The sequence below is a fragment of the Hippocampus zosterae genome, chromosome 6 (genome assembly GCF_025434085.1).
Source record: "Hippocampus zosterae strain Florida chromosome 6, ASM2543408v3, whole genome shotgun sequence".
Lineage (NCBI taxonomy): Eukaryota > Metazoa > Chordata > Actinopteri > Syngnathiformes > Syngnathidae > Hippocampus > Hippocampus zosterae.
Genome location: NC_067456.1, coordinates 19,022,906 through 19,047,018, shown reverse-complemented (window position 1 = coordinate 19,047,018; position 24,113 = coordinate 19,022,906). Strand labels below are relative to the sequence as shown.

General features: G+C 41.5%; 1 protein-coding gene across 9 annotated transcripts in view; it reads right to left on the bottom strand.

The window, feature by feature from the left end:
- The window catches only part of arvcfb (ARVCF delta catenin family member b), a 220,626-nt gene that overhangs the window by 156,072 nt on the left and 40,441 nt on the right, over window positions 1–24,113 (bottom strand). For 3 of the 9 annotated variants that reach the window (XM_052066958.1, XM_052066963.1, XM_052066966.1), the window contains exon 2: window positions 9,016–9,125. The exons of the other annotated variants lie outside the window; for them this stretch is intronic. The gene's annotated coding sequence lies outside the window, so the exon portion shown is untranslated. The remainder of the gene's footprint in view (window positions 1–9,015; window positions 9,126–24,113) is intronic. 9 annotated transcript variants of the gene reach the window in all.

Here is a 24,113-nt window from a genome sequence, read left to right as displayed (position 1 = left end):
AGTTTGTTTTCAATTTAAAGACTGGCCGGCCCTGGTAGCCGGCCTGCACCCTTTGGGCCCAGCGCCACAGCCCAAAGAAACAATGGGGATCATTCACGAATAAATGCATCGAAATCCACATACGTAAAATCGCCGTCATATTTAGGACGTGTGTACCGGATTATTTTCTTCACACTACTGTGCGTATTTTGATGAATCAGATTTCTTTCTAAATGACAGGGGGCGCCCACAGTGCTCCAATTACCATAAACCGTGCCCATATTTCACCATAAAAATGCATTCGTGTGATGCATCTCAGCTAATATGCTAAGTTTTAGTGATGCGGGAGATCATCCCGGAACGTTCATAACTTCATCAGTCCTTATCCTATTTTCAAAAGGTTTGTATCATCATTGAGCTTGCTAAGCACAGAACCTGAACTGGAGGCTTTGGAGGGCGTGCTGCCGAGCGCTCACACTGGAGCCGCCCTCGTTCTGCTACGGAACTTGAATGCTCATGTGGGCAATGACTGAAGGGTGTATTGAGAGGGTCTGCTGGGAATGTCTGGCTGAGTCCACTGTTTGAAGTTTTGGCTCTCAACTTCTGCAGAACTTTGAAGACATACCCTGAGGGTATGTAAACTTATGAGCACAACTCTATGACACAGGGTCTTTGTAAATCAGGCCCTAAAATGTCAAATTTATTACATTTAAGGAGATTCTTTATTGGAGAGTGAACTCTAGTTTTTCTACCTTCCTGAGAGATTGATGCCCACGCCCATGTGGCTATTGTTATTGTATGACATATTAGAATAATTGATAACTTGTTTGTACTGTTCTGTCTGGAATTTTCTGTTTTGGATCAGATTAAAAGTGACCATTTATAAAAGAGATTAAAAGGAAGACAAAGTAGGAAATATACTTTACTGCGAAGCTCACTGACATTGATGGGAAAGACCCGAGTTTTTACTGATGAAATCCACCCCCACAAAGTTTTACAGCTGCCATCCATCTACAAATTGACAAGGCATAAATACTGTCAAGAAAACTTGTTTCTGTCAGGGAATGGGGGAGATCAAAAACATCACGATTGTTTTGGCACAAGAAAAAAAAAATCAAATAGAATAGAATAGAATGAACCATGTGAGAGGGAGGACGCAGATTTCCGACACAGTTCTGTCTCAGCATCCGAAGTCAAAACCGGCGGCGTGTAAGTGTCAGTTGAGATTGCCTGAACACAACCTACAGCAAAATTCCAAAAGTAAAAGCTAATACGATCAAGGTACTGGAGCATGTATTACTTATTTATTGAATAAGGTCCTTTAAATCTGTGCAAAGACTGTAATATTCTATGCATTATCAACTTAATTAAACACTGCTTCGGTTTCCCCTTTCTCACTGGCACTGAGCGGAGATGGAGGTGAGCAGAAGGATTGTGGTGGAGGTGATAGCTATGTGTTACCAGAAAGTCATTTGGACTTGGCATAATGTTGTCTTCTCTCTCGACACGACGCCAGAAACTGGCAGGAAGAAGCCATTTACAAGAAGGTGCTGGTTTGCGATTTCATAATCACCGTGGCTCAAATGGGGCTGAAATAACTCTCAGTCATACTAAAAAAAACAGACTATGATATTTTAAGAGCTTTTTTTTGGGGGGGGGCATTAAATATCAAAAACAGTACAATCTACACAGAAGACCCAGCCGGTCAGTATCACCTCTGCTGTAAAATGTTCATGACTTCACCTGCTGTGATTGACTGGTGAACTGTGCAGAATGTATGCCGCCTCTCGCCCCAAACTCAAATGGGCTCACTCACGACTCGATGTGACCTTATGTGGACAGATGTAATAGAACATGCATCAATAAGATGAAGAAAGTTTTTGTTGAATTTCATTTCGTCAATTGGTTTCATAAAATAAAATCATCTAGCTCCAGAAAGAATTTTTGAAGTAGGCTATAACTCTACTTAAATAGTGTATCTGGATGCAAATGATTTAATTATGTGTTACCAATTGCCGAAATAAAATCGAGTAAATTTACCACATCCTTTTTTTAAAGTGTAGTCCTCATCAAAATGTCACGTTTTTCAAGAATTCACGCAAATTTCATCTGTACTACGGCAACAATATAAGAGAGTAGAATATGCAAATTGTGTATCGTATAAGGATACCTTTACGCAGTATTTATATGCAACACAAAAGTGTCATGTTTTTCTTTGATGAGTAAGCATTAATATAGCTTACCGTGTGCTGTTGTTACGATCAGAAGAAAGTTGAATATTGACCTGTAGTGGAGCAACAGTCGTACTGGAAAACAATCTCTTCTTGTAACTTGCAAGCTTTTTAACCCAAACCATTGAAATGATTGTTTTGTACCCAGAAGACACTAAGGGAGCAGTATAGTGATGATCTGGTCCCAGACTCACTTTGAACATGTTTTCTCAGGCACACGAAAATGGTGTACTGAATGGAATCAATTTTATTTCATCTAGCAGATGCACAAAATCATGTGAATTAAAGGTAAATTAAGGTAACATCGATTGTAAGCCCTTTCACACCTTCACCATGTTTTTTCCTCAACAAACACAAAGCTTTGCCTTTCAGCAAAAGGGAGACAGAGGGATAACAGAATCAATGATACTGTCATCCCACTGTTATGTTAGATGTAAGATTTTCCTTCCGGACTGTCATTGGCTGGACTCCTGTGTGTTTGCAATCAAAGCATCAAGCACCTGCAGGAACACAAAGGGATGGCAACGGAGCACGTGAACCAAGAAACAAAAAGAGGCATTGATGGAACAGGTTCGTGTCCACCCTAATCCATAAACAAGGCTGACCTGTCACTCATTAGTGGATGCTCTCTCTTGACCACAATCCACAATGCTGGCTCAAATCCCAGAAATACCTCTGAGATTCTAGCAAAGGTCTAATCATTCATAACTGACAGAATCCTGAGGCTATTTGCCATACTGGGACTAGGAAAGGAATTTTTCAATTTGGTGTTTTAAGAGAAAGCAAATTACAGAGGAGGCATAGAACCACATGAGTAAATAAATTATTTTTGTTTGCAAATGGAGGCAAAGAAAGACGAATGGAGCAAAGATAACGTCTATCAAGATCAAGCATCTATTAAATCACAAGTAGTGAATCACAAGCTTGATGAATGATATAGCAGAACTGATATTTTTAAAATGTATGTCATCTTTGATCACATCAGAGCAAAGACAGCAATTTAATGGATTCCTAAAAATTGGAATACAAACTGGAATATGGAAGTAGAGGTCTCTCTACATGCAGGAATTTTGGGTCGAGATGTGTTGGTCATGTTCATCAAATTAACATACCAGTGGCGATAGACGGTAGAAGGACCATACAATAAGTTTGCTTTATACACAGGCGGTGAGCTGCAAGTGATGGGGAAAGTCTCTTTAATAATTTTAATGAATTAATTCATAAGCGGCGGTCGCCTATACAACCTTGCAGTATATCCTTATTGTCAGTAGTGGAAAAGTAATTGCAGCGCGGCCATTGAAGATCAACGTTTGAATGAACTATATTCTTGACAAAACAAGTAGATCGCTCCGGAAGATTCAAACAGTAATGGCAGGATAAGACTAAAGAAGAGAAAGTCTTTGACACAAGCTTCTCCTGGGTGTTCCCTCTTCTGTTTTATATTCAGGAGCCAAAAAGTTTCGGCAAAACAATTCACAAATGAGCCTTGCGTGAGGGAAAGTGCACTTGTTCCCTTTTCAATAGGACGCCTCATTATAATCCTTTTGATCAAAGTGCTGACAGTCAAATCTGCAAGACAATGTGAATCCCAAGTGTGAGTTGATCCAAACAACGAACGTTTAATTAGTGTTAAGATAACGGGGGGCAGAGAATGTGATGTTACAGCTCCTCATCACTTGCACACCATCAGCCATGCGTGACTGCCTCTGCAAGGAGAAATGAATGTTTTTCACACCTTAGTGGTGTCCTCCCATGTGCACAGTGCACTTTGATCGGTACGCTGCATAGCTCAAGCCTGTCAAATTCCCCACGCAGATGTGCAGGCTGGTTCACGTCGCTGCATTTGTGTGAGCGCTCCGAGGTGAGGCGAGTTCAAGTAGCATAGTGCAAGCCCCGGGATGCCCCAATGACTCCTATGACCTTCTTCTCCATAATAATCCCCACACAAGAAGGCCACTCGCGTCAAAATGATGTATTAAATCAATTACATCTGAACGAGACTTGCTGTCACAGAAAACACTGACTTCCAAACAAAGAAGAATCAATGAGCTTTGCTCCACATTCTCATGTACTATAGTGTACCCTCTGCAAGCCATTTCGCTGTTGTTGCTAAGTTGCCTTTATCTGCTTGAAATAGTCACACACTCAGTGCAGACATTTTCGACAGCTCTGACAGCTCAATGCTTGGTAAAATCTGAAGTTATAGAGCAAAAAAGGACAATGTGCACAATGTGTGGTGTATTTCTCAAGTTAAGTTAACAATATTATTAAGAAATAGACGAAACTGTAAAGCTTTAAAAACCCAAATAAATGCATATTTGTAAAATTTCTCAGAAAACTGTAAAATATAAATTATTGAAACACTACAATCTATATATATATTGCGCGTCGTCCCGCACGCGGTCTGTCCTTCCGTCTGTCCTTCCACCTGTTCCTTTTCAAAACGTACCTACTTCACCGCGCGGGCATCTTAGCGAAAAAATGTTGTCTACCCACAAGCATTGCAATGAAATTGTTAGTTATTTAGTAGAGCTAAACATCTCTTTATTTTCGCGATAAGCAATGAAGATGAACAAAAAGTTGAACCAAGCAACAACACTTTTGTGGGCCGAAGGCCCACCTTACCAGCCTTCCGCAGGAACTAGCTGATGAGCCGCCCGGTGGGCGGCGAACCACCACCTTACCAGCCTTCCGCAGGAACTAGCTGATAAGCCGCCCGGAGGGCGGCGAACCAGCTAGTATTATATATGTATACACACACACACACACACACACACACAGGTCCACCAAAACTTGCATATTGTGATAAGGTTTATCATTTTCTGTAATGTACTAATAAACATTAGACTTTCATGACACAACTGACGTAGTTAAAAAAAAAAACAACAAAAATCCCTTTCTCAAAAAAAAAAACAACAACAAATGTATATTTCATGCGACCAATTAAAAAAAAAGTGATTTTAATACCAAAGAAAAATCACCCGTCAAATAATTATGTTCATTTATGCACTCAATACTTGGTCGGAAATACTTTTACAAAAATGAATGCTTCCAATTCCAAAGGGCCTGTCCTCCAAGACAAGGGTCTCCTATGGGAGACCAAATAAAAAGTCAAATCAAATGAAATCAATTGAGCACAGTACTACCATGGTCACTAAATCATTTACCAGTGGTTTTGGCACTGTGAGCAGGTGCCAGGTCGTGCTGAAAAATGAAATCTTCATCTCCATAAAGACTTTCAGCAGATGGAAGCATGAAGTGCTTGAAAGCCTCCCAATAGCTGAATTGACCTTGCCCTTGATAAAACGTAGTGGGCCAACACCAAGAGCTGACATTGCACCCCAGACCATCACTGACATAACATGCAATTTTTTTTTTCAAAAAACCTGTGTGTGTGTGTGTGTGTGTGTGTGTATATATATATATATATATATATATATATATATATATATATATATATATATATATATATATATATATACACACACACGCACACGCACACACACACAAACACACACACACACACACATATATATTATATCCAGTATATATCTTGAATATCAAGAGAGAGCTATCCAAAAAATATGATCTGTTTTTCTGTTCGAGAATGACTGTGCTCCATGACATAACATGATTGAAGGAGTTTGAAAGCTGTGACATAAACCACATCCCTATACCTTTGGAATATACAAGAACAAATTTTTGACTGCCAGATACTACCCTCTGCCCGTGAGGCCATTTTCCCTATGTAAAATACAATAGTATGTTTCCATACGTGGAGCACAAAGACCAAAAAAAAAAATCTCAGCCATACTGAAATAGTTTTGACTTTGCTCCAGTTTGAGGTTCAGTCTGTACTTTATAGAATATGGTCTGCTGATAATTTGCTCGCATGCATCCCCTCATGTCTCGTGCCATCTGGATCCACGGCGATCGCCATGGCAGCTCTCCCAGCATCATCTCCCCTTCAGGGATGAAAATCATCACCAGCTGAATGCAGTAATATTGGATGGATTCATCCAGCTAATGGCTGCTTGTGCCACCAGTCGCTTTGGCAGGTCACCATTTTTCTCTTCAAAAAAAATTTTAAAAATCTACTTTGTGGGTGATTGTGATGGGCCAATGTAGCAGCGGCGTATTTTCTTTGTTTGATTGTGGCTCCCTTGTCAAAGAGCTTTGGTTGTCATTATGGGCTGAAAGTAATAGCCTATTATAAGCATACTGCTTATTGCTCTGAATTGTATGTGCAACAATAATGCATTATTCGATATTCATTGGCTCAATTTCAATCTGCATTGCCTCTCAATCAGTTTTTCTATGATGACTTGAATAATTTGTTGTTTTTGTGACAAACAATTCTTTGCAACATCCATGTCGGGCTTCTCATCCCAATCTCTTTTTTGTGTTCCTTTGTTTCTATTGCCTTTTCAGAAGTCAAATCCCCTTTTCAACAGAGCTACACTAAATATTTAAAAAAGATATGGCAGGTAGGCAGTGGCTCTCATGCACACTCAGTGAAATCCCATTTTGTTGCACCATAAGCACCACATGACTTTTTGACAATAGCCATGTCAACACTGGTGTTCCATGTGCCTGAACATAACACGTTTTTCATCCCTTCCTGTCAACGCCACTCTCCACCTGCCCTGAGCTTCGGTCCCTGCAGTGCCTTAACTGAAACAATGTTGACAGCAAGGATGAGTTTGACTCGGCTGCAAACGAGTCACCTTGTTTATGTAAAGTGTGACCCAGCTTCCTGATATTGAGTAACTCACCGATGAATTCAGCAAAAAGAAATTGGAGAGCAACCTGGTAACATGCTGACATCTATCAAGAAATACAAATAGCTTTTGCTATGGATACCCACTTTTTTCCCCCCTCAAATGGTGTTTTTCCTCCTTCAAATAATCCACTCCAGCTCCTGGACCATTTATAACATTTGAAGAAGAAGAATAACAAATTAATGTATGAAGTGGCAACGACATGGACTTTGGAACTGGAGTTTCACGCCCTGGGAAAAATAAATAAATAAATAAAATGGCAACTGGTCTTTGGAGAGCTGCAAGATTGTTTTTTTGTCTCTTGCTGAGGTGCCCTTGTCCAAAGCACCTCTATGGTGTAACACCGTTTCAACTCTTGTCTTGTCCAGAGCTGGTAGCTCAGAAGTGATTAAACACACACACACACACACACACACACACACGCACACACACACTCTTTAAATCTTTAATACAAAATATAAGGCGGCCCGGTACTTCAGTGGTTAACACGTCGACTTCACAGTGCAGAGGTACCAGGTTCAATTCCAGCTCCGGCCTACCTGTGTGGAGTTTGCATGTTCTCCCCGGGCCTGCGTGGGTTTTCTACGGGTGCTCCGGTTTCCTCCCACATTCCAAAAACATGCATGGTAGGCTGATTGGACGCTCTAAAATTGTCCCTAGTTGTGAATGTGAGCGTGGATGGTTGTTCGTCTCTGTGTGCCCTGCGATTGGCTGGCAACTGATCCAGGGTGTCCCCCGCCTACTGCCCGAAGACGGCTGGGATAGGCTCCAGCACCCCCCCGCGACCCTAGTGAGGATTAAACGGTCCAGAAAATGGATGGATGGATGGATAATAATATAATAATATAATATGTTGCAAAATCTACATTGTATTTTCCCTTGAAGGATTTATACTCGCTATTTATAAACTTGCACATGCCTAGCCTATGTGTCGTGTATGAATGTGTGCCTGTTTAGTAAGTTTTCACCAAACTCATACTGTGATCTAGGATTGTTTTTCTTTTCCCCCACCGCCCGTCCTCTTATGTTATTTGTCTTCATCTGCAACAAAAAAAACAAAAACAAAACAGCGCCGTAAAAGGCACTCCCATTCTGTATACCCCTATTGGTCATTGTTTTTCTATGTCTCTTGGACGAGTTGTGTCTGTTCCATTTCATTGCACCCTGTGGTACAATGACAATAAAACTATTCCGATGCAAATTCTAAAAGGATACCAATCTAAAAATAAACTATACCACTGGTACCGAGGCAAAACAGTGAAAACAACTCATCAATGATGAGAATGTATATGAATAGCATGGGAAAAACATTGAGGCATTGCAACAGATAAGCAAATACTTTTGTCCTGTAATTATTTTACTTCTCATATGCCAGTAGCCAACTACTATGATGTGAACCCCAGGCAAAATCATCCTGAATCGACACTACCTACCTACCAAACAACTAATTTTTATAGTGTAGTACGGTACTTTATTCTGTGTTCTAGCTCATGCAAGACTGTTACTTCAATTGTGTTACGCTTATTCATTGATACTCGACTAAAAAAATCCACATGCACGTTACATCAAGACATTTGTCTCAAGATTTGTGCTTTAACATAGTTTACTATTCCGTCAAAATTTTAAGAGTGGAGGGGAACTATATATGCAGTTTGAAAAATAGTCACTCTTACTGTTTTTTCTTCTTAGTGTATGAACCATAGATTGGGAGATTGTACAAGTTTAAAATAGAATGAGGATAAAGAAAATGGGGCAAAATCAAACCAATGTGCAATAACCAAATGATTTTACACAAAGGCAAACGATAAACAGAAGTGAGACCAGTGAAAGAGAGGGGCCAACCAAATGAAGTACTTCTGATTGTGCTTCACCCATATGAAGGTATTATCTCCAGATCTTGTACAACTTAGACAGAAACAGTAGTCACATACTTGGAAGTGCAGATGAGAATTTTGTGCTACAGCATGTGGTATATACCGTATATTGTGTTAATCTCAAGATTTACAATAACAGGCAAACCATACCAGCCACTCAGTTCATCATCGTCACCCCCTTTCAGATCCATGCATGGTCCCTCTGCCACCCAGTGATTTTCCTGTGACCGCATGCTGTGACTCAGCCGAGGGAGAAATCACTGCGGAGCAATCAAAGAAAATCTGCTTTTGCTTTGAAAACCTCATGCTGAGATGTTTTGATACTTTGACTGAAGATATGAGGATGATTCATTTGTCAGAAAGGGGGGAGAAAATTTCAAAGTGCAGTTAGGCACAGACATATGAGGACAAATGAGAGATTTTGTGTAATTTTACCTATATACCATAGATCACCTTAATGGATTAAATACAGAAAGATGAAAACGTGATTGATGCAAAAATCCATCTATCTGATTTAAACAAGTGATGGAAATGTATCACAAATGGCCAATTAACCACTTCTGATCAATTATCCTAAGACTTTTGAGCCCTGTAGAATGGAGGTTCTCTGCACAAAATGGCTGGACTTCAAATTTGTGGGAAACTCTTGAAATTAAGGCTAAAAGTCAACCATTTCACTAATTCTGGTTATACTCTTTGAACTGTTTCATTGTGGTGTATAAAGGGAAAATCATAAAAATTGTCATTGTCCAAACACCTCTTGACAAGGGCCGGCAACAAAATTTGTTAAGGGGCCATGGAGAACACTGGAAAGGTTGTCATTGGTCACACTAACGTATTAATCAAAAGAGTTCCCTATTAATTTAATGTGTTTGTATAAATCAATGCATGGTATTATTTTAATAAGCTGCTACTGGTCTTGGCAAAGTATACATTTTTATAGTACACTGTATGAAAACAATTATGAGCGACAAACCACAGACTCAAGACCCACAAATCATTTCAAGGGAAAATTCCCCTCTTATCTCCACTGAGCAGGAATTGGTAATTTTGCAAATATGAAGAGCACTTGTTTGGCACCATCACATATTAATTTGGGGGGAAATAGTCACGATCGTCTGAATGACATTACTCATTTGTACTGGCAAGTGCCACTTTCAAAGTAAAAGCTAATTTTTTTATTTATTTATTTTTTTTACATTTTATTTTGACTAGAAGAGGCAGCCAAACCCGATGTATAGGTTGGAGTGGCGCACAGCTTGTATTTTGCCCTGAGCTTCTCTTGAACAAAGAGCGATCCATTTTCTAAAACACCGATCGTGTTCAGTGTTGGGGAGCTGTAGCAGCATCTCCTCTGATTTTGGGTGCAAGGCAAACTACATCCTGAACTGGTCACAAATCAATTCGAATGCACATATAAAACAGTGAACCATTCATACTCACATTCAGATCATCACTAGTGAAACTGAACCTACACTGCCACCGGCTATGGCCCTTCTCTACCTAAGTGCCAGAATCCTGAACAAAATATCATACATGAAGGGCCCTATTTTCGTGCTGAGTGCGCGCCCAGTGCAAGGTGCAGTCTCACTGTGGGAGTTTATTTAATTTGACAATTTTTCAGACTTTGCACAGGTAGAATTGGGCTCCAGCAAACCGCTGTCATTATCTACAAATGGAAAAAAAACCCCACAAAAGAACACAGAACAACATCCAAAGACGCCCAGGCCTCGTTGGTCTCATTTTAAGTCAGTGTTCAGGACTCTACCATAAAGAAAAGACACTGGCCAAAAAATCGGACAGTTCTCAGGCGAAGAGCACTGCTGTCCAAAAACAATGCAAAGACTCATCTCACATTTGCCAAAAGACATCTTCATGATCTTCAAGACTTTTGGAAAAAAACATTTTATGGACTAATGAGTCAAAAATTGAACTTTTTGTAAGGCCTATTACATTTGGTGTAACGATGGCACAGTATTTGATATGATGAACATTATGCAAACTGTGAAGTATGGTGGTGACGGTGTGATGGTCTGAGGGTGCTTTGCTTCCTCAGGATCAGGACAACTTGCTGTGGTTGATGTGACAATGAATTCTGCTATCCACCAAAAAATACTAAAGGAGAACGTCCGACCATCAGTTTGCGCCCTCACACTGAAGTGCTCTTGGTTCATGCATCAGGACAAATATCCTAAACACACCATGACACTAAATAAATAAATAAATACATACATAAATACATAAATAAACTTAAAATAAAAAATACGGTTTTGGAGTGGCCAAGTGAAAGTCTGGATTCGAATCCAATTGAGATGCTGAGGTGTGACCTTAAATGGGCAATTCTGCAAAGAAAAAAGGATAAGCCATTATCGCAAACACTTGATTTCAGTTATTGCTGCCAAGGGTGGCGCAAGGTGGTTATTAGATTCAGGGGGCAAATAATTTTTCATGGCGCTGTATGTGGGAGGATATAGCTCAATTGCGATTAAGATATCCTTTTATTTTTCCCGCAATGGGGAAATTTACAGTCAGAGTTCAGAAAGGAAACCACTGGGTAGGGAGAGGGAAAAAAAAACACGCTCGAACTATCCTCTTCTGAGGATAATTTAAGTCCAGGATAAAAAAAGACCCTAACACATAAATAAGCATATGAAAGTTACAACAAGTAACATGTAATGAGGGGGCGGATGAATGGGAACGGGAAGGGGCGACCGCGATGCGGCCCGTCCGACTAGCTCCACGGTCCGCCGAGCGCTCCGCAGATCATTCCACGTCGCGGGGGAAAAGAATAGGAACAATGAAGACAGTAATGATAAGGATGTGTATGCCCGTGTGATTGTCTGGTTGTGTATGCGTGAACAGGCCGCAGCTGCTTCGTTAAGGTCTGCTCATGAAGACAGTCCTGGCTTATCAGTCCATGGCCGAGAAGGAGGGGGTGATGGTGGGGGCACTAGCTTCCGTGCATACCTTCCATCCAGGGGAAAGGGGTCCAAACAGCGTTGTTTGTTTTGGAGGGACAGCCGCCAACAATTTCAGGTGGCCTTGAGTCCGTGGCTGTATCCCTTCACTGGCGTTGATCAGCCAAATCCTCAATTCCTTTTCGAAGTGAGAATTCCACTTCTCCATGTTGTTGTCAATCGTACGGAGACGCTCCAGAACCGCATTTGCGGTTGAGCTCAGTCACCGCTTGAGTCTGAGTGTTGGACATTCGCGCTAGACCATCGAGAGTGACTGGTAGCTTCTTCACTTCCAATAAAGCTGCTCCCCGTGGTTGGATTTTGCGATAGAACAGGAAACTGCTAACACCAAACTGCAGCATACCTGCTATCAGAAGGCCGATAATGTAGATGTCTTCCATATCCTCAACGGACAGTATTGACAGGCACACCATTCTCCACTTCCTCCATGGATCTAGGGTGTGCCCAGCAGCAAATGTCCTGAGGGGCAAGCAGGCACCCCGCTGCCTGCTCTTCGCGTCGAGAAAATCTTGTCGATTGCATCAAGAGACCAGCCAACCAATTCCATGGTTTGTTTTTAGGATGAAAATTACGGCAGAGGCTAGGAAAAGACAGCACAAGGACAGCACATTGACTGAGCGGCGAGCAAAGGGAGGGGGGAGCAGGAGCAGAGTAAAAAAGCGTCCGCCTTCATCGAGAGCCAAGCAGAAACAGGTGTAATTTACCATCATCTCTATTAACCAGCATGCAAACTCATTCTTGACAATGCTGCACTCTTGAAAGCAACTCTTGAGGGTAGACGGGAGACGGAAAGATGGAGAAGGGCAAGAAGAGGAAGGACAGGGAGAGATATTATTCAATGGCATTAAGATTTGTAGCACACTAAGCTCCTCATTAGCATAACTTCATAACGTTGCTGCGTCTCTCTGAATAATGGATTCTGATTGAGCCCACTGCACATTCTCTAATACCTCAGACTTTCTATTTGTTAAGGGATGATGAGCCGTTGAGTTGTGTGGGAGCGAGGCAGCAAATCAAAAAAGAATCCCTCCCCTCCCACACATCCAGTACACAGAAACCCTATACTTGACACATTTGGGCCCATTGTGATCTTCAATGGAAACGACCTTGTTTCATATCTCTGAGGATGACCAGTCAAACCAATTAACATTCCAGTGCTGTATTTCTCTCGCTGGAGAAAAGGAGGCAAAACTTCCTTCCTTCCTGCCTCGCATGCAAACACAAACACAGACGCAGCACAGAGAAACCATTTGCAAGATTTTTGGAGGCGCAATGAAGCATTACAGAGTATCCAAAAATGTTCATTAAATACATTCTGTACGTATTCTAGGCGGCCCGGTAGTCCAGTGGTTAGCACGTCGGCTTCACAGTGCAGAGGTACCGGGTTCGATTCCAGCTCCGGCCTCCCTGTGTGGAGTTTGCATGTTCTCCCCGGGCCTGCGTGGGTTTTCTCTAGGTGCTCCGGTTTCCTCCCACATTCCAAAAAAACATGCGTGGCAGGCTGATTGAAGACTCTAAATTGTCCCTAGGTGTGAGTGTGAGTGCGAATGGTTGTTCGTTTCTGTGCGCCCTGCGATTGGCTGGCACCCGATTCAGGGTGTCCCCCGCCTACTGCCCGGAGACAGCTGGGATAGGCTCCAGCACCCCCCGCGACCCTAGTGAGGATCAAGTGGCTCGGAGGATGAATGAATGAATGAATACGTATTCTATACAATTCTTGGCATTGTTTGCTTCTGTTCGTCCCATTAAAATGTGTGTGAAGATGAGGAAGGAAGAAATTTACTCACTAAGGCTCCTATTCATAAAGGAAAGACAATTCCAAATACAGTACATTACAAAATATCAAATACATTAAATTAAAAGTGAAGACCATTGTGTGTTTGTGTGGCCTTCTGCAACTTTTCCAGTTCCTTTCATGGCCCCCAATGGAAAATGAGTTCCCCACTACTGGTCTGAAAGTAAAATCAGAGGGTAGACTTCAAGCTTTAATTTCAAAATGTTTTACACACATATGGCATACACTTTTTCAGTGACTGCCATTTTATGCAGAGTGTCGCCATTTTTTGGCACTCAAAAGTATTTGGACAGTTGCTCACAAGTGTTTGATTGGCAACATGTGGGCCGTTGTCGATACTTGAAGAGAAAATAAAGCAGATATGCACATCATGTATTGCAGAAGTATTTTGCAGATGTTTAACTTGAAATGCCAATATAAAATCAAAGAAGACGGAAATGCAAGTGAAGGAGGCCATCATTAGGCTGAAGAAGCCCACTAGGCTTCGGGACAGCAACTCTGGTCGCCGAGGGCTCCTATTCTGCATGATTGAGATGTTTGCTTCCTCCAGTACACCGAATTCGCATGCTAAAGATCATGATCAAGCTTCTTCAAAGCTTGCTGATGAGCTGATCATTTGAAGAATCGGGTATGTTGGTGGGATGGTGGGAGTGTGAGAGAGAGAGAGACAGAGAGAGAGACCACAAATGTTGCAAAATCTTTTGAAATATTTATGTTCTGAAACATGAAATTAAACCTGGTTGTGTGACTAGGGGTGTTGTTATGGTGACTACACTACAATGCTGGCCGGACATTGACTGGTCTAACAGATATTACAGCCTACCCCCCCACCCCCACCCCCCCATAAAGAAAAACATTGCTCTAATCGCAGATAGGAATGGAACTGCAGTTTGCAGTACATTTTAAAAATGAATGGATTGCTGCTTGACACAAAACTGACACTACAGGGGATACACTCAATACACAATAGAATGGCATGTCAAAATCATCCATCCATGCATTTTCTAGACCGCTTATCCTGTTGAGGGTCAGACGGAGCTGGAGCTCTATTTCAGCTAATTCCGAGAGAAAGGTGGGCCACGCCACGGACTTGTCGCTATTCAGTTGCAGGGAACATTTAGGGATAAACAATCATTCAAATCCACAATCAGTGAGTGAGAAGTGAACTCCGACTATACCTGCACAAAGTCAGATGAATGTGCCACAACACCGTCATTACCTCAGGTCAAGTTCAAATGTTATAAATTTGGAGTTTGCTGTATTTTGGAAAAGAGTTGTCATTTATTATTTTGGTCACAACGCTCCTGAATGTTGAAGTTTTTTAGCGATGGTGCATATGGTGTATGGTGTACAATGTAATCTTATTCTGCATTTCTCTTCAGTTATTTGTCACATCTGTTTGGTGTCTGCTATTTCTCAAGAATCATTTTGTAGAAGAATGTATTATGGGTTGGTTTATTTTTTTCCCCTGCCAGACGACCTAAAAATTCATCATTTGTCCCACTGTGGTTGTAAACATAACAGAGCTCCAGCCAGCTGGGAGGCAAACACACGAAGGTGGTTTTCTCAAGTTGTCTCATTGCAATATGAAGAAAGCAATCCTATCTTCACAAAGCCACCACTCCTTGGGAAGGAGTGCAGTAGTAAAAAAAAAAAAACAACAAATTTTCACTCTCGAATTGTGTTTATTTCTTTGGCACATTAAAATGCAACTTACTGCTACCATTAAAATCCTAAAACTGAAATACCTGGTATCTAAGAACCTTAATTGTAGTGTAACTGAGAGTGTGAAGTCATCACTCCTAAACCCAACCACTGCAGCTGGTGCGCACGCGTGTGTGTGTGTCACAGGTTTGCGGTTGTCATCAGCAAGGTGTGAAGGACGGCCATCTTGGCTCACCACAGAGGAGATTCCCAGATTAGACACGCTGGTTGCTCCCTGTGTGCGGCAACACTCCACTGCCTCACAGACGGAGATGACAAAATTCCCAGTGCAGTCGAACAACACTGTCAAGTGACATAGAAAATGCCGTATGAATTTATAGTTACTGTATAATGTGCACATTCTACTTTACGGTGTTGAAAATGTTGTAGTTCATCACTAAATCACCTGTAAGGCATAGAATAATGAAAAAAAACACACTGGCACAATATTAAAGGGGCACTTTGGAGTGTTTCTGGCCCATGCTTTTTACGAAACTTCTTTACAACTTCTTCACCACTTTATCTAAATTTCAAGTGCAGGACAATTCTGTCTCTGTCTCTCTCTCTCTCTCTCTCTCTCTCTCTCTCTCTCTCTCTCTCTCTCTCTCTCTCTCTCTCTCTCTCTCTCTCTCTCTCTCTCTCTCTCTCTCTCTCTCTCTCTCTCTCTCTCTCTCTCTCTCTCTCTCTCTCTCTCTCTCTCTCTCTCTCTCTCTCTCTCTCTCTCTCTCTCTCTCTCTCTCTCTCTCTCTCTCTCTCTCTCTCTCTCTCTCTCTCTCTCTCTCTCTCTCTCTCTCTCTCTCTCTCTCTCTCTCTCTCTCTCTCTCTCTCTCTCTCTCATCTCTCTCTCTCTCTCTCTCTCTCTCTCTCTCTCTCCTCTCTTCTCTCTCTCTCTCAAAATTTGACTTTGACCAAAAGGCAAACACCCGAGAGTGGTTGAGAGTCAACCACAGGGTGTATGGACATAGAAACAGTTTTTCAATATTTTTTGAATGATGAAATGCCACTGCCACTGCAAGAACGCTCCCTCCTCATTTGCTCCTGAAGCAAATATTTAAAGGACACAGCTGACTGATGCAAGATTGAAAAAAAAAAATAATTGGAGAGTGAGTAGATAATGTTTTAATGCTGTAAGAAGCTAGTTTAATGCAAAATTTCTTCAATAAAGCAATGAAGTATGATACAAATCTGGATGACTCAAGTGCAATAATTGCTTTCTAATGACTTGAAGGAAAAATAAAAGTCATTGTGTGCATTAATTCATTATTTATTGGTGTTCCTGTTCATTTTTTTACCTGAAGCTCTTCATGTTCAATTTTTCTTGTGAATGTTTTAGTCCTCAGTGTGGCCTAACACCATCTTGTTTTAGTCCCATTTTTGGACACTTCTTCTTTGACACTGCTGACAGCATACCAAACATCCAAACTCTCAGGTGAATGATTATCCCCATGCCATGTACAATGCATGCATGACAACTCGAACATAGAAATTAAGCATTTGTCTCACAAGTAGGCTATGTATAATTAAAAACAACAACAACAGAAGGACAGGCGCAAAACCATCTAACCACCAAATATTGCAAAATGATATCGACTCAGTCTTGCATGCAATTGTTTAAGTTCCTTTAAGCCCGTGCAAACACTTTACTCCTTGATGGAGTAAATTTAATGAAATGAACTCGAGGCCTTTATCTCTACAAACTAACTCCTTAAAAGGACTGCAAATTAGACTGGACTGGGGGTGACTTCTTGGCAGCAAACTTATTCGACCCGCCTTTCTCAACCAATTCAAGATGCTGCCTCAGTCTAATGGGACTACTCTCCTTGGCGTGAATGCACGAAGCAAAGTCCTCTTTGCCGGCTTACTAATGATACGCTGTCATTGCTCCAGCACATTCTGACATTGAATGAGTCTCAATATGTAATACGCGATATTTGAGGGAATGACATAAAAGCAATTCAGAGGTGGTACGATGGCCTAACTCTCACTCAGCCTCAAAAGTGAGACTGGATGAAGAGGAAAAATGAGGATCAAATAGACAGACAGACAGATCGATAGATAGATGGATGGCTGCTGTGAGAATTGCGATTGTATCAATGTACTTATTTAGGTTCAAAAAATGCAGTATGTATCATACATACGGTCAAACGCTTGTGCCACCTTAATTAGAATTGGAGGCGGCTGCTGTGAGAATGGAGATTGGAAAAAGTGTGTGCACAACAGCTTGCTGCCAAAGAGGAGACATCGAGATTTACGTGAGGTTTTAGGGCGTTTAAAGCCAACCGTAACCTTTAAATCATTCTGAGGTCTAATTGACAGTTTAAAAAAAACAGCACAACTATCGCAATGAGTTATGCACTGAGCCATTCATCCATCGACCCATGCATCCATCCATTCATCCATTTTCCGTTCCGATTATCCTCACAAGGGTCGCGGGGCGTGCTGCAGCCTATCCCAGCTGTCTTCAGGCAGTAGGTGGGGGACACCCTAAACTAGTTGCCAGGCAATCGCAAGTCACACAGAGATGAACAACCATTTGCGCGAACACTCCCACCTAGGGACTATTTAGAGTGTTCCATTAACCTGCCGTGAATGATTTTGGAAAGTGGGAGGAAACCAGAGTACCCGGAGAAAACCCACCCAGGCACGGGGAGAACATGCCAACTCCACACAGGAAGGCTGAAGCCAGAATCAAACCCACCACTTCTGCACTGCGGTCGACCACTAAGCCGCCCTCGCACAGAGCCAATAATGGTTAAATGGTGCAAGCAGCTCAGCACGGATCCATCCGCTCAGAGTTGCTTTAGATAATCTCAATTTATAGTACCTACGGTACTACTTTTAAAAACAGTAAAGTAATCCTTGAGATTTAGCAACAAGCATTTTTCGGATTGATGTTGACATAAACATCTTATATATAACACAACATACCAACAAACGCGTCAGAAAGCAAGGCATGTGGGGTATTGTGTATTTTGTATGTTGTGATAAATGTTCTCAGTAAAAACCATGACAAGTTTATTATTAATGATATTGGACTTGTTATAACAAAGCACAAAATGTGTGTTAAATACGACTACGAGAGCTCAAATAAGAGCTAAAGCTTGGGTAGGTCATATTCGTCCACACATTGCCTGCACACACATTGACTGTCAACCATAGTTGGCCCCTTGCAAGTTCGTTCATATGCATTCCAATACTATTAAAATGGCTTTTCATCGTGAAGCTCAGGAGAGTTCATTAAACTGGCGACATTTTGGAACGGCAAGGATGTAAGGTGTAAATGACCTTGATTAGAGAGGTGACACTCTTGGATGGATAGCTCCTCTCTTCGGTGCACTTCACCATGCTGTTATCACACAGTGATGCTTGCAAGATAGACCTGTTGCACAGTATTTAAAGGAGAGGCCTCTAGATTCCATTCCGGCATTGGTAATACAAACCTCCAATATGATGATAATATTCTTGGCAGCACACAAACTGCCCAAAGGGAGATTTTTTTTTTCTATTGAACTTTTAAAAACATATTATTTGGAGTGTCCAATTAGCCTAACATGCATATTTATACCTGTGGGAGGAATCTGAAACTCCCAAGGGAGGAGTAATCCACCACAAGGACGACAGGTGTTTGATGCGCTGAGTGATTCCTGCTGGAATTACGGAGCATTCAAGGAGCTTTTGAAAGCGTGCTTTGACCTCTCTTAAAGTCAATTTGCTGTCAGTCTACCGTTGGCCAATTATTCCCACCTTGATGAAACATAAAAGGAGGGACTGCATGACTGCAGGCAATGACGCAGTTTAAGGCAGCAAAAAAATAAATTAATGAATTGATAAAAATATTCTTTTAGCAGGTTGGTAGACAAGGAACCGATTTAGGAAGAATTATATCTGGGGGGGGGGGGGGGGGGTTGGAGGTAAAGTAATCTTCAGAGACAGGGTCAGAGTCTGGTTCTCCTCACAATAATATATTGTAAGATTTATCATTTGCCTCCCTCATGCCAAACTTGAAAGTGATTATCTTCTCCAAGGCCAGGCTTCTCCATTGAGCTGCAAGGAAACATATCCAGTGAAGAGCCAGCAAAGTCCATCATTCCCAGAAGACCACAAAGGAAACAAGACATGACCTGAAGTTGGGATCCACTTAATCGACTGTCAAACTATTTAAGTGCGCTTCAGCCTTAGCTGTCACTTCTCCAAAGCCAAAAGAGACAGCATACTTTGGCAACTCTTGTCATATAACTACAGGGAGTCCTCTTGTCCAAGGCACCAAAGAGTAGGCAGACCACATTAGTCAAGCTACCACAAATTTGTTAAACTTCAGCTCCTCGCACCCGGGTTACCAAACAGGTTGTCAGACAATATTTTTAAAGGACAAATACTTTGGGAAGAAAAGCCAGTCTGTTTAGGGATTCCAAGCAATAACCCTAATTTCAATTGAGGCCTTTTTTTCTTCTCCATCTGACAGTTTACAGGGTTGTTTTTTATTATGTAAATGGAGGTTATCATCGCAAAATTAACATGATTGAATCAACAATTCAGGAAAGACTCAATCACAATCGCAACATTCAGCTGTACAAACTGACAAGAATCAAGTCCATTGGATCCCCTGCCTTGTGTATGCGTTGTGAAAATTATTATTTTTTTAATTTCAGCATCTGAACACAGCCTAGTAATGTATCAATATCAAAACACACGTTTGCTTCGCTGGAGAAATGACTCACCTTAGCTGAGGAGAAAAGAAAGGCACATACAAATATCAGCGCAGAAGAACATTTATCAGACCAAGATCACACTCCACCTGTCAGACTGGGACTTAACTTACTCTGCCTTCAAAGAGGATAAGCACTTTATCAATGTACTCAAGATAACCAAAACCTCATTGCAGACCTTTGTGTGGTTTCAAGTTTCAGGCTATAAATCGAACCTAAAAAGCAACAGTGTATTCGATTGGACAACAGTACTGAGAACCACTCTTATAACTTGAAATATTACCAATAGAAATTTGAATAGTACTGACCAACGGTTACAAAAAATGATGTCTGGTCTGTCAGAACCACCTATGGTGAGGAAGTCTGAGGACTCTCAAACTCAGTGGCAACAGGTTCAGGTTTCACCTTCTTGCATCAACCCGGAATAATCAATTGATTGAAATGTATTTACAAATAATGTAAAAGAACGCGGGTGGCATGCGTGGGTTTTCTCCGCGTACTCCGCTTTCCTCCCACATTCCAAAAACATGCATGGCAGGCCGATTGAACGCTCAATATTATCCCTAGGTCTGAGTGTGAGCAGTTATTGTTCGTCTCTGTGTGCCCCGCGATTGGCTGACAACTGGTTCAGGGTGTCCCCCGCCTACTACCCGAAGACAGCTGGGATAGGCTCCAGCACCCCCCGCCACCCTTGTGAGGGGAAGCAGATCGGAAAATGAATGAATGAATGTAAAAGAATGCATAACGACAGGCCGAATGGAGGCCATTTATGACCATACCACTGAAAACTACAATCACAATGATGAGACAAAATGAAAACATTTTTGGAATTCAAAACTAAGCACAGTTGTCTCTCTAAGGCCCCCCAAAATTGGATACATATTGTTTCATTGTGAAAATATACAAAGTAGGTGTCCTTTAGATGAAGAGTATACCTTACTGCAGAGAGAAAAAAAAGCAACAAAGTTACCGAAAGCTGTTATGACAAAATCTTTTTTTTTTAAAGAATTGAAGAAAGTTTCCATCATGTCAGAGGCTGAAAGTGAAAAGTTGCACACATTTCTCACTGTTATGCACATTGTGCATCATGTTTATGTGACAGCACGATCTTTTAGTTGCTTTTGTAAAAAGGGCGATACCAACGAGGCAAACAAATGTTTCAAGCAATGGCATATTGGACATACTCCTACACTGTAAAAATAAGTTGATTGTGATTTTATACCTCAGATTTAGCCATCACAAATCCATCCATATTCAAGCCTACTTTTTTTTTAACTTTCCATAAAGAAGTAGGGCACACGACAATGTTTTTTTTTAAACACCCTTTCTGAGGCATATAAAGAAGGGGCGGCACAGCCCGTTCCCAGTATTCGTATGTATGGGAGGCATTGATGAGCAATTTGCCCCTCTGCTGAATATGACAGGACCTGTCGGATGATGGTCCGGAATAGGAATGGACAATCTACAAGAGAAAAAAGATTGGTTGAAGATTGCTGTCAAGTTGCCCCCGTGCAATACCACCTTGTCAGACCGACGGACTTTCACGGATGGCTGACACAGAGGCACGGCAACTCCAGCCCAAAATGGTGTGCTTGCTTGCTGGCTGTGCCCAACAGCTGCTAAAATCGATTTGCTAAAATTGCTCAAATCTCCCACTTTCGGTGATTAGGCTCATGTTGCTTGTGTAATGAATCATTATAGCTTAGAACTGATTTAGATGGAGTCGCTTATTCTGAGTGGATGCAACCAGTTGCTCAAGCCTGGTCCAAACCCTGTTGACCCTTTCCATTTCCCCACGCACATGAACCAGAAAGACCCACAACTCCACACACACGCTCATGAATCTTAGATATCAGTGTCTACGTTTTTTGTCACACTCTGGTGGGCAACTTGGAATGACCAGGAAGAAACATGCAGGCAGCCACTGACATGTTATTCAACATCACATATCATTTGAGAAAATTGAAAACAAAGACAAAGAGTCCGAAAAAGAAGATGCGAGATGAATTTCCTCCATTTCCCAGACTGTGAGCCATCAACTCAAGTTTTCTTTGATTGAATATACAGGTCATTCTGCAGGTACTGCATAGTGTGTGTATGCATGCACCACTACAACATGGTTACATTTTCTTTAAATTACACGGTTTAATAAAGCTTCAGGAGTGCAAAAATGGGCAGGAAGTACTCCACAGAACCGTATTCGTGTTTGCGACAACCAAATTCCCACTTCTCACGAAGCAAGTAAGACCATGGCTGCACTGTTGCCTAATGGTGGCATTACAAACAATGATGCTGTACACGGACATATCTCTGCAAAGATTATTATTTTGTTGTTTAAACAATTATTGTATAGAGTTGAAGTGTGGCCGAACAAAATGTGCCACTCCATTGTGAAGAAATCATTGGTCTTTTTCAGGATCAGGTTTACAGTATTTATCAATTTCTTGTGGCTGTTACAAGGAATCGTTCGGATGCAGGATTCGCAGGAAAAAAAAACAAAACTGAAAAGGAAAAACGTGTTTTATCTCCAGAGGGTAGTCTGTTTCCATAGGAACCCATGTAATGATGGCGATGCCAACAGGCAGGCTAAAATCACTGCTTCGGTTTTTCTTCTCAAAAGACCATTTGAGGGAATGGATGACCAGACTGAGATATCTTTGACAAGGATATAAAAATAACCATGACAGTTTATAGGGTTCTTGGAGGCAGGCAAACGAAAGGATCAAGAATTCTCCTTTAGCACCACCATCAGGATGACATTAGATTTCTCTTCAGGTTTTGTAGCATATGTATTTATTTGTGTTTGTGATAGATAGATAGATAGATAGATAGATAGATAGATAGATAGATAGATAGATAGATAGATAGATAGATAGATAGATAGATAGATAGATAGATAGATAGATAGATAGATAGATAGATAGATAGATAGATAGATAGATAGATAGATAGATAGATAGATAGATAGATAGATAGATAGATAGATAGATAGATAGATAGATAGATAGATAGATAGATAGATAGATAGATAGATAGATAGATAGATAGATAGATAGATAGATAGATAGATAGATAGATAGATAGATAGAACACAGCCCTCCGCCATGTAATTGGCTGCTGCATTGCTGGAATGGTGTGACGCACATCGGATCCGGCCTTGGGATACATTTGGAAATTCACTCGGACTCCCTAACATGACTCTCAGGGTGTGTTCAGATATACGTTCTGTGAGCACTCTGCTTCATTCCGACCATTCAGAAACTCAAAAAGTTGTGCCAACTCAAAATGTGCCGATTGGTTGTTCGGAGTACCACAAAATAGGAGTCACGGAGGGCCCTCTGGCCACTCCAACTGGGGACATGGAGTGTCCAAAGTTTCAGGCAACATAAATTGTTCAAGTGCGAGCTGCTGAATGCTTTATAACAGGGGTGCCCATAACGTCGATCGCGATCGACGTTATGGGCGACGTGTGACTGCATCACCGTAAGTTGTAAGCGCTCAGCAGTCTGTAGTTGCAGCTTGTGATTAGAGTTGTGGCGCTATATCTTTTATTGTAATCATTATTCTCATTCAGAGTTTGTTTTATACAATTCACCAAGGGGACGGGCAAAGAATGGGAATCTGAAGGGCCAAGAGAAGATTTTAAAACGATGCGCGTGAGCTACAATCGTTAACAGGCTGCCAAAGTGCATCGCATGCCTCAGCGTCAGGCTGTTGCTCATCATGGCACGACGTGTGTGCGTGCGTATGCGTGGTAATAGGTCAATCGGGGGGGTTGGTTAATCGAAAAGTAGATCTTCGATCAAAAAAGTTTGGGCACCCGTGCTTCATTAAATAAGATGCGTTCAAAAATGAATGGGTGGTGAGCATTCTCTGCCTCTACGAAAACAACCACTCTCAGAGTAGGTAATGTAGAGTAAATTTCCAAATGCACGCGTTCTGAGGGGCAAGGTATGTGCCACTGTTACCAAGAATGGCAAAATCTGCTCATCTGCTTTGCTACATGGAAGAAGATACGCTGTGTGTGTCTACGAACCAAAAGGGACACATACGGACTAAGCACAA